Raw genomic sequence first — 12,038 nt, forward strand, 5'->3', positions numbered from 1 at the left:
ATGGATGCATCATTTTAATACCTGCTCTGAGCAGACGTTAAAAATGATGTCAAAAATGGCACAGTGAAATCTGTTAAATTTCACTGTGCCATTTTTGCAGGCCTCTATGTGCCGTAACACCCCCCATGCACACATTGTGCCTGGCGCAGGCATAATGTGGCACAAGGGATTACAAAGTGGTGCAATACATGCATTGCACCACTTTGTAAATAAAGCACAGGGAAAAGGCAATTTTAGCGCTGCCTTAACATTTAAAAAAATGACACAAAGGCAGCGCTAGGACGGAGCAAGGGCTTCTAAATATGCCCATTAGTATTTGACTGTTTTCTTCTGTGAGGACATTTAACTCTGGTTTTCTGTGTCATTCTGTGTGCAAACATGAATATTTGTTTCACTGGATAGCCATAATTTTCTGGTGCCAGCCACATGTGAGGCATTCTGTGGTATTATAGAATGGTGGGCTAGTACTAAGGTGAAATGAGTGGATGTTGATTGAGAGACTGCCTTGAGAATATGAGGTTTATTTTCATAACCAGTGAGGGTTAGAAACCAGGGGCGTTCTGCTTAGCTCTCAGTTTTCACAGTTCCACCCAAGGCTTTTGATCCTGAGAGACATCCAAATCACTCAATGACAAGGGATTGCGTTGCTCTTGTGTCATGCAGGATGTCACAAGGGCAACTCAATCCATAAGTCAGATTTACCAAGCCAAGCAAGGCCCCTTTGAGTGGCCCTGTGTTGCTTGGTAAATCTGGATCAACACAAAGCAATGTGAGTTTGTCTTGTGTTACTCTGACCTAGGAAGGCCCTCCATGGATGGAGCTTGGGTGTTCCCACACAACCACCCATAGGTTTTGGCAACAATATTAAATTAGGGAAATGCGTCAAAATGTTACGCCTTCCCGGGGGAGTAGCAATGAAAAAAAAATATCTAAAGGTGAAAGAGGAAAAAGACGCAGAGTATTGTTTTGTGCAGGAAGGTTTTCCTTCTTGCAGGAGGGTGTCCGTTCCTGCACAAAAACAATCCGGCCTGTGTTGGTGATAGGCAGCAGATTGTGCATCAGCACAGACAGAGACCAAGAATGCACCTTATCTTGATAAATGTGGAGCATTCTTGTCCTCTCCCTTTGACACAGCGCAGCAAGTTGCCTCGCTGTGTTGCTGTGCATGAAATATTAGTATATCAGCCACTGTGTGTCTATAAGATCGGTGTGAGCTGAGTACTACTATAAGAATGTGAGGAAAGGTGTTGATCTAAGAATAATGGTGACAGAGTGTATCCACTGTGTTCTAAGAGGAAAATGTTATTCAATCAAACCAATTAGGGAGGTGAACGTTATTCTGAATAGGTTTCGGAAGAATATTCCAGGTAACTTATATGCATGACATTGTAGTGCATTGACAATTGATGACGCAGAAAAAGAAGGTCCGACATATATTCATACATATTGTGTAATCAAAACATATAATGAAGTGTGATTTTAGTAAAGAAAATAATGTACGAGGGAAATTGTGCCCTCGGGGTAGTTCGCCATCATTGTAAACGAGCTTTATTAATCATGAAGTATTGAAAATGTAGTAATCCGTCATAATTGCAAATGTATGCCATGATTTCTTGTTTGAAAACTGTTTTGCTTAGCTTAAATTTAGTACAGGCTTTGGCCTAGATGCCTGGTCTCAAATTCTAACTGCGTGGTTTTTCCTTGAACTAATGAAACATATATTCTTTCTTGAAGTTGTATTTTTCCAGTAGAGCTGACTGATACACTTATCTCCAAGGTTTCGTACTAGGCCGGTTTCATCCCCTTTGATACAAGGTCAGTCTGCAGGTGCGGACAATGAAGGTACAGATAGTAAAATAATTGGCAAACAATGTAACAATTTGTGTGCCAAGGCTCCAAGGACAGTGTATGCATAAATGAGCGCTAGTAAAAGACAATTTTGATTGGACAATTTGAAGCCAACCTATGAACCCTCCAATGGAAGACCCTGCAGAATTTGGAATGTTTCTTACTTAAACCCACTGGACAAAGAGAAGTCAGCCATTTTCCTCGATGCCAGTTTGAAGCCTGATGCCAGACTCCATTTTGGACGACACCCTGATGCCCTTTCTCTATCTGAGAGAAAGAGACTTTAAGAATTCTCACCCTAGAGACTTTAACTTTGATTTGCCCCGTCTTGCCCATGCAGTAACTTTGCCCCATTCTCCTTGCCGTTGCAAGGAAGCTTGCCCTTAACTTTGCCCCCTTGAAACTTGCCCCATGCTGATCAACCGGTACCTGAAGGACAAAGACTTTTCTTGAATGCTGATTGTATTTGGTAAATATGAAAGGATAAGTGTATTATGCATTGTGTTTTTCCTTTTAGGTACCAACTGCTATTTTGATAGGGTCCTAGCTAGAAGTTTTCAAAATTTGTGTTGACTAAATTAGTTTTGCATGAAGCCCCACATGCCAATGCTAATTAGAGGTTAGTCGAGGTATTCATTCAATGTACCATGCTAAATTGAAATCTTGTTATGCTGACCAATGTATGAAATTAGTCAAATACAGTTAGTCATATTAGTGATTTGCATAGCTATAACTGAGTGTACCATCATCCAGATTTTGCGTAGATTGCGTTTCTTCCGCCGTTATGGACAGCTTGCAATGTTCATATACATATATCATTTGGTTTTGAGACTTATATACATCGTGCTAGCTTTGTTAATGTAGGGAAATAAATTCACTAACTTTTAATAAACTGGTGTGGTTATTCATGACTGAAAGGTCATGGTGCGCCGAAATACCAACTGTTATTGATTTCTGATGTGCTATATTGATCGATTAATTGAGTATTGATTACCAATTACAATAGTTATTGATTATTGATCTGAGTGACTCGGATATTTTAGGATGAGGAGAGCCCGACTCGGTTAAAAGATTCACCGACCTCCAACTTGTCCAGGTACAGGTAATTTACAAGGGCTGGACGCGTTATCAGTAGATGGTAGCAGAGATTGATGGTTTAGCCCTTTGGGACCCCATCAGAACAATAGACAGAGTCAAGTTAGAATTTTCTTTGATAAAAACAAGTTGGAGGGATGATGATGCCCTAAGTCCCCAATGACTTTCCCGGAATCTCGGAGCTTGCGAATGGAGGACATGGAGGTGTGAGAATGGTTTTGGCGGTTCTAGTGACGGTATGAGTGAAGTTAGGGTTTTGCGCTTGCACAGCTTATTGCCGCAGATTAAGTGAGAAGTTTGTGAGGATTTTAGGGGGGTTAAAAGATATTAGAAGAGTGTTACTCTAAAAGTGTGAGAGTAGGGAAGTCGTCGAACTTCACATGTGTGTAGCGCTTTGAGCAGAAAAATTGTCCACGTGGTTGTTGATGTTGAGACGGGCCCTGCGAGGTCAAGAGACTCCGGAGTATGTTGAAAAGTGTATGTGACACTTGTTTGATGTTGTGATCTGGTCAGGTTTAATAGGTTGATCGGGCGTGGTCAACAAGTCGGTATGAATGTTGCAGAGTGAAAGAAAACTTCGACTTTGAGATTTGACGAATTCTAAAGTGCACTAGAATAGTTCATTGATCAGTTGAGAGTAAAGTTTGCGGGTCAAATTTTGCTTGCAAAAGTGGGAAACCGAGAAAGATGGAATAACTGCTGAGGCTAGTGAAAAATCCCTAAGGTTTCTGAAGCGATTGTATTACCTTTCCTGTAGTAAACCGACAGATCTGTTTTATTCTTTTGGTTAAGTGCTCGCGTTATATTGCAGAAATTAGTTTATGAGTGAAGCCGAATGAAAAGAGGACAAGCCGCGGGACTTTGTCAGCCGCAGTGTGTGAGTATGACGTCACTAGGAGCCGCGCTGGGATAGGTCGGTTGGTGAGAAGGGTCGCGCACGGATTGGACACAGTCCGTGAAGCGCAATTGGAAGGGGAAAGGCAAGCGAAGAGTATTCCGGGAATTAAAGTCGCTTATTGATTACATATTTTAGAAAAACAAAAGACAGAAAGATTACATTTTTCAAAGCATTTAAGAGTGCCATGAGGGGAGATGTTTACATTAAAGCAAATGTAGGAGAAGAAACACCGCCTGAGGGTACACCAGCTTACATTGTCTTTGAAGAAAAGGGTGTAGCGCCATGTCTATGGTTAAAACAATGGTGCAAATTAACAGAGAAACATGGAAGTGTAGCGTTCCCTATCCACGGGTCGTTTAATTTAAGAGTTTTAGAAAATCTGAGATTTGCGCTATACGACATGAAAGTACCTCCAAGACCAGCACAGTTTGAGGCACTAGCAATTTGGGAGCTAATAGCTAGAAACCAACAACAAAAGAAATTTGAGACAAGAATAAGAAAAGTAGAAAAGACACTAGCGGATGCTAGATGGGACAGCACACAAAAGTTTTGGAGATCAGATGTATTGCAGGGGATTAAATTGTTTCCAGCGATTACTGATGAAGCGGAGACGGAAGGAAGGAAAGCCACCTATAAGACAAACAGGAGTCAGTCCAGAGAGAGAGAGAACAATAGAAACTCGAAAAGGGGAGACGAGTCAGATGATGAAGAGTTCATTATACAATTGCTGAATGATCGCCCACCACCATATGTGGAAAGTGAAAAAGGCTCAAGTATTAGTACTGCCCCTCCAGAACCAACACAGGGTAATGTAACACCAAATTTGAGAATATCTCAGAGGCCGAGCAGCTCCGACATGCCTTTCTCTCCACAAATACCACAGATTCAGAGAATATACCCAGACGTGCCGACATTGAAACCTGCTGATAACTATCAGCCACAGGTTCAAAGGCACTGTTGTAATGAGCATAACATGGGAATGACTTCTGATTCAATGGCGCAGGGAGGACAAAACTATCCGAGACCGACATTGATTCAAGCTGAATCGACACAGTTCTCGATGCCCCAAAAGCAGACACAAGAAGTGCGAGCAATAGAAAGCCAGTTAGGCATGCCAGCAATGATGAACCACAATGTGGGGATTAACATGCCACAGAATTCGGGGAACAGACAGAATCCAGACGCAATATCTCTACCTATCACTGTAGGTCCACCAGTACCACTGTACATACAGGCAAATTCAAGCACAAGCGACCAAGGGTTAATGATACAGAATGGGACACGGAGAAGATGCATAGAAACCACTCCAGAGACAACTCCGATAGCGGCACTGCCAAATGGATCTGGGTCCTTGTCGGAATTTAGTCCAATTCCAATTTGTGCTCCGTCAACCGTGGTAAGGTCACATCCACCACTATTAGTACCGTTAACCTCACAGACTGAAACACTAAGGAAACCGTCAGTGGCAGTTGATGTAACTGCTACACTGATGGGACTGAACGCGCAACAGTTAACACAATGGTTTAACAGCCTGAACTCCCCACAGAGTGCATCTAGCGGGAAGGGAGAAGAATACCTGAATAAAATAAGGTTGGGTATGGAGGCAGATGAACTGGTTGAGGGAACAATGGGTTTGAACAGATTAGAATCATACACAGAGGAAGAGCTAAGATACATGTGCCCTAGAATTACAAGAGAAGTAAGCAGCATACACAAGAAGTTACAAGAAATTGCAGACATACACGAGATCGATATAAATAAGACTAAACACCTGGGCAGAAGTTACAAGTTAGATTTCAAGACAAAAGATTTTGAACACATGAGATCCGCAGGGATGAAGACACACCTTAAAGAGATACTGCAGAGTGCACAGGTCTGGAGATGTTTAGACAAGTGGGAAAGCAGATGGGTCAAGAAAAAGGACAAAAAGAAAGAAAATACTCCAGAGCGGAATGAGAAAAAACAACAGAATGACGATCTGATAACTATGTTACCAATGAGAGAGACAGCAGGGGGAAAACTTGTACATGTACCATGGCACAGGTGCGATATTCAATCCTTTACGGATGACTTTCCCAAATTGAGAGAGAAGCCGATCGAGAGGTATCAACAAACAGATAGATTTGTGAAACTCGCGAAATGTCTCTGGGAAGACCTGAATACTTTATTTGAAATTGTGGTTCCGGCAGATTTGTGGGAAGATTGTAAAAGGGCTGTAGGTTGGCCGACGCGCGAACCAGAGAGAGATAGGGATACAGGTGCGCCATCACCTACGGTAATGAGTTTGTACCATAAGGTGATTGAGCACTTGAAAACCAAGGTTGCGTCGAAAAATGTGGATTGGCAGAGGATTGACAGGACTGCCCAAGAGGTTAAAGAGTCTATACATGCATATTATGAAAGGTTGTTGAAAGCGTTTAAAAATTACAGTGGCACGGAAACGATTGAGGCAAAGGATATGCTCCATTTTGTGTTCAGGTTTTTGGAAGGGTTGAGGCCCGAAAAAAGCCAGATGATTAAGACGCATTTGATTTGTTGGCAGTCAAAGTCGATCGATGAGGTGTTGAATTATGCAAAATATTGCAGTGATGAGATTGAGACAAAGCAGAAAAGGTTGAAAGAAAAGGTGATGGTGATGCAGCTCAGGGCAGCTCAGACAGGCTTACAAGGTTTGCAAGGGTTTCAACAACAGATGCCGCAGCAGCAGCAACAGGGAAACGCTATGTTTCAGCCGCAGATGAGAGGCAGAGGTCGAGGAGGTTTTGTGAATAATGGTCCTGACATAAATACTGTTATGATTCCAAATGGTATACAGGCAATGAAGAAGGTGATGCCATGTCACACGTGCGGAATCGTCGGGCATTGGAAACGGGAGTGCCCAATGATGGTGCAGGAAGGTGCAGGTCAGCAAAACAATGATGTCAATGCATTCCAGACTATGAGAGGACCGAAACTGAGAGGTCCAAACCCAAATTTCCAAAACAATATAAACCAGCTGCAGGGTTTACAACCCATGCAACCGCAACAGGTGCAAATGCCCCGTGTGCAAATGACACAATTGCAGCCAATGCAACAGCAGTTTCCTATGGTACCTAACACGCAGATGCAAATACCTTTAGCACCAATGAATCAACAGCAAGCAATGCTTCCTCAACAGGTCACGGGTCAGGGAATGAGTCAAAATGACACAGTACACCAATTCCCATTACACAGCGAGAATGGAATAAACGATGTATGGTAGAGTGAAAGTTCAGATGAGGAGGGAAATTGTGTGCTTGCAGCATCTTTGGAAGTTGATCAAAAGGGTCCGTGTATGGAGGGAAGAGTTATGGGTCATCGCGTTTCATTCTTGGTTGACACAGGAGCTACACGTTCCACTGTTAGGAGCATTGAAGTACCAAATTTGCCACTTTCAGGGAGAACATTACAGGTAGTGGGAGTAGCAAATAGGTACCTGACGAACCCAATCACAGACCCAGTACAAGTCAGAATTGGCAACTACCGAGGGTCACATAAATTTGTGGTGTGTGACTCAAGCCCGATATCACTGTTAGGGAGAGACCTATTGTGCAAATTGGGATGTTCAATTATGTGTTCAAATGATGGGATTAAAATTCAGACGAGTAGCGATGGGGAAGAAGAGGACAGTGTAGGAGGGGATGAAGTGGAAACTGTCGATGAAGAGTATCCCCTGATTACACTTTATCCAATGGTCACTGAGGCAGACATTCCTGCTGAGTTACAAGAAACAGTCGGAAAGGAAGTGTGGGACATGAAAGAGAAAGAGGTGGGATTGGTGAAAGGAGTGGAACCAGTGAAAGTGACTGTAAAACCCAATGTAATCTTTCCCCAGACCCCACAGTACCACATGGCACAAGACACCCTCATAAAAGTTGCCCAACTCATTGATGAGTTTGTGAAACAGGGAGTACTGAAAGAGGTGTTAAGCAGTCCATGTAATTCACCAATCATGGGACTAATAAAACCGAGTGGAAAGGTCCGAATTGTTCAGGATTTGAGGAAAATAAATGACATAATAGTAAAATGTTGTCCTGTAGTACCGAATCCAGCTGTGATAATGCTTCAAATTCCCTGTGATGCTGAATGGTTCTCAGTTATCGACTTATCACAAGCGTTCTTTTCTGTACCTCTTCATGAGGACAGCCAGTTTCTCTTTTGTTTCAAATTCCTAGACAGAGTTTACAGTTGGTGTCGAATTCCTCAAGGGTTTTCGGAGTCACCGTCAATCTTCAATCAGATTCTAAAGAAAGATTTGGAAGCACTGGAGTTGCCATTCGAGTCAACCCTAGTACAGTACATTGACGACTTATTGATCGCGTCCAAGACAGAGAGTGACTGCACAGCTGACACCATTGCCCTACTGAACCATTTGGGAAGGAATGGACATAAGGTGTCCCCTTCAAAATCACAATTCTGTCAGAAGAAAGTGAAATATTTGGGTTACCAAATAGAGAAAGCGTCACGTAGAATAATGAAGGAAAGAATAACAAGTGTACTTCAAATGAGTCCCCCAAAGACGAGGAGGGAGGTGAGGAAGTTTTTGGGAATGGTGAGTTACTGTCGCCAATGGATTCCCAACTTCTCAACTCTAGCAAAACCTCTGCTGAAATTGACTCAGAAAGATGCATTGGATGAAATAGAGCTGAAAGGAGATGAGATGGATGCTTTTATTGAATTGAAAGAATGCATGTGCAGGGCTCCAGCTTTAGGTATGCCTGACTACACAAAGCCTTTCACATTGTTTTGTCATGAACGCGATGCATGTTCCTTGTCTGTCTTGTCCCAAGCCCATGGTGGCGTAAACAGACCAGTAGCATATTTTTCAGCTACTTTGGATCCAGGTGCAGCAGCCCTGCCAGGGTGCTTGCGTGCCGTAGCAGCAGTTGGTATCGGCCTCACTCAGAGTGAAGTAATAGTGATGGGACACCCTTTAACAGTCATGGTTCCTCACTCAGTCGAGATACTTTTGACGCGTTCCCGAACACAGCACATGACTGGTGCTAGACTCACAAGGTATGAAACAATAATTCTGGGATCACCTAATGTGCAGCTGAAACGGTGCACTACGTTGAATCCAGCAACATTGTTTCCCACTGAAAATGCCGAAATTGAGAACGCTGAAGACATCGAGCACGACTGTCTTCAAGTGACTGAATTTTGCACCAAACCAAGACCTGATATCAAAGACACCCAATTGGAAGAAAACGATCAAATCATTTTTGTTGATGGTTCATGTTTAAGAGATGCATTGGGAATATTGAAGGCAGGATATGCTGTATGTACTGTAACAGGTGTTCTGGAAGCATCTTGGCTTCAAGGAGTCTACTCTGCACAAGTAGCAGAATTGGTAGCCCTTACTAGAGCTTGCCAACTTTCCGCATTAATGAAAGTTACCATTTACACTGACAGTCAGTACGGATTCGGAATAGTGCATGATTTTGGACAGTTGTGGTCACAGAGAGGCTTCATGACCTCTTCAGGATCACCAGTGAAAAATGGTGAAAGAATAAGAGAATTGTTACATGCCATCCAATTACCAGGAGAGGTAGCAGTGGTAAAATGCAGTGCACACTCGAAGGGACAAGACTATGTTTCTCTGGGAAATGGATATGCGGATCAAGTCGCAAGGTTTTGCGCATTGAACTGTATATTGCTCAGTGATGAATGGAATTTGATAAGTGAACCAGAACTTGAACCAAGTGAAATATTTGCTCTAAAGGTTATAGATACAATGGACGAATTGAAATCCTTACAGAATGATGTCAGTAAGGATGAGAAACTCTCATGGACCAAATCACAATGTGTAAAGAGGCTAGATGATATATGGGTTTCAAGTGAAGGGAAATTTGTTCTTCCAAACAGCCTTTTGACACAGATAGCAAGATTTTACCATGGACAAGCTCATCTTGGGAGGGATGCCATGATTAGATTGTTTAAAACTGATTGGTTTAACCCCAAATTCCGTCAAGTTGCTGAAGCGGTTTGCCATCGTTGCATCATTTGCCAACAGATGAACGCAGGGAAGGGAACTGTAGTAAATTTGAGCCACATTGGAAGAGCAGGGGGTCCCTTCAGCAGGATGCAAATGGACTTCATTGAGATGCCTGTGCATGGAGGCTTGAAGTATGTGTTGGTGGTTGTGTGCATTTTTAGTCACTGGATTGAAGCATACCCTACATGTAGAAATGACAGTCTCACAGTCGCAAAACTACTCTTGAGAGAACTAATACCACGTTTCGGATTCCCGATCTCTTTAGAATCAGATAGGGGAAGTCACTTCAATAACGAAGTAATAAAATTACTTTGTGCAGCACTAAACACTGAGCAAAAACTGCATTGTAGCTACCGCCCTGAAGCATCAGGTCTAGTGGAGCAAATGAATGGCACATTGAAATCAAGAATGGCGAAAATATGCGCATCAACAAACTTGAAATGGCCTGACGCATTGCCTTTGGTGCTAATGTCAATGAGAAACACCCCTGACAGAAAGACTGGACTGTCCCCACATGAGATCCTCATGGGCAGAGCTATGAGACTTCCAGCAGTTCCTGCAAATGCGCTTTTGAATATTACAGATGATATGGTGTTAGACTACTGCAAAGGTCCAGCTGATGTGGTTCGCTCTTTCTCTCACCAGGTGGAGGCAACCACCTTGCCACCGATCCAAGGTCCAGAACACGCTCTGAAAGCAGGTGACTGGGTCGTGATAAAGAAGCACGCGAGGAAGTCGTGTTTGGAACCCCGTTGGAAAGGACCTTTTCAAGTGATTCTGACAACTACCACCGCTGTGAAGTGTGCGGGAGTTCCCAACTGGATTCACGCCAGTCACACAAAGAGAGTATTGTGTCCCACAGATGAGGAAGTAGAAGCACTGAAGTTACCAGTACCTGATAACAAAGTGCCAAGCGCTGAGACAGAGCGAAAAAGAACTAGAAGCGAACAGGCAGAAATAGAGGAGGGAGAAATATTCTCTGAGGACGAAGCAACTGATTCACTTGGGGAAGACCAAGTAGGAGCCTCAGAAAGCGACGAGGCAGCTGAAGGTAACAAAGAGCCTGAAGCAGCTGAAAGTGACAAAGAGCCTGAAGAAAATAACGATGACAAAGGGCTCGAAACAGGTGAAGAAGCAGGAGAGCCTGATCAGAGGAGGGCTTTCCCAGAAGCAGACGATATAAGAAAAGAACAGGAGGACCTGATTGACTTCCCAGAGGGAGAAGACGAAACAGAACAGAGCGAAACTGTTCAAACTTCTTCGGAAGAGGTTGCAGGTCCATCAAGTGGACCTAGTGCAAAACGAAGACAAAGCATATCGCCAGTAAAACTAAGAATAAGAGAGACGTTGAACGACAGTGAAGGGCCAAAAGTCAAAGAGAAAAGAAAGGAAGTGTCTGTCGTAGCACCGGCACCAAGTGAAGAAAAGGACTTGGCCAAAGAGGAAAGTACCAGTGAGAAAGAATCAAAGAGAGATGCAAAATTGAAAAGAAAAAGGATACCGAGCAGAAGGTATTCCGGTCCGGAGTGGGCATACGTAGCCAATAACGATTGGTCAGACAAATTCGTATCCCTCAGTCTTGAGAACGAAGAGGCAGAACTTCATTTTGGAAATAAAAACTTAATGGACTCTGTCGATTGAAAACATTGACCACCTGATTGACTTTCAACCGGCTAAGACATTGCTAACTTGATTGACTTTGAAACCGATTTTGAGACAACGCTGCTAACCGATGAGAGACAAAAGCTGCTAAAGAAAACTGTGTGAACATTGAACTCGTTCAGCTTAATAAATACCTGCAAAACCGCTTTGATAAGGTGTCTTCAACTCTCTGATTCTATACAGATCATGACTAGTTTCACTACACAGGGGCGTAAAATGAAGTGTTGTAAATACATGTGTATAGGTTTAATAACTGCATGCGTACTAATCATCGTAGCAATAGTTCTTGGAATGCATGGGAAGAATGAGAATGAGACGAATGATGCTACTACTTCTAAACCTACTATCGTTACTGAACTAACAGCACTGAAAAGACTCGAACAAGACGAGAGACACTTGCATGATAAAAAGGAACTTTCATCTAACGTTTTCTATCGCTTGCTGAGTGAGTATGTTGAGACCATGGATGCGAAAGATTGTTATGTGTGTACACAAATACCTACCTCAGTGGTGGAAGGGGTA

This window comes from Pleurodeles waltl, chromosome 6 (genome assembly GCF_031143425.1).
Source record: "Pleurodeles waltl isolate 20211129_DDA chromosome 6, aPleWal1.hap1.20221129, whole genome shotgun sequence".
NCBI lineage: Eukaryota > Metazoa > Chordata > Amphibia > Caudata > Salamandridae > Pleurodeles > Pleurodeles waltl.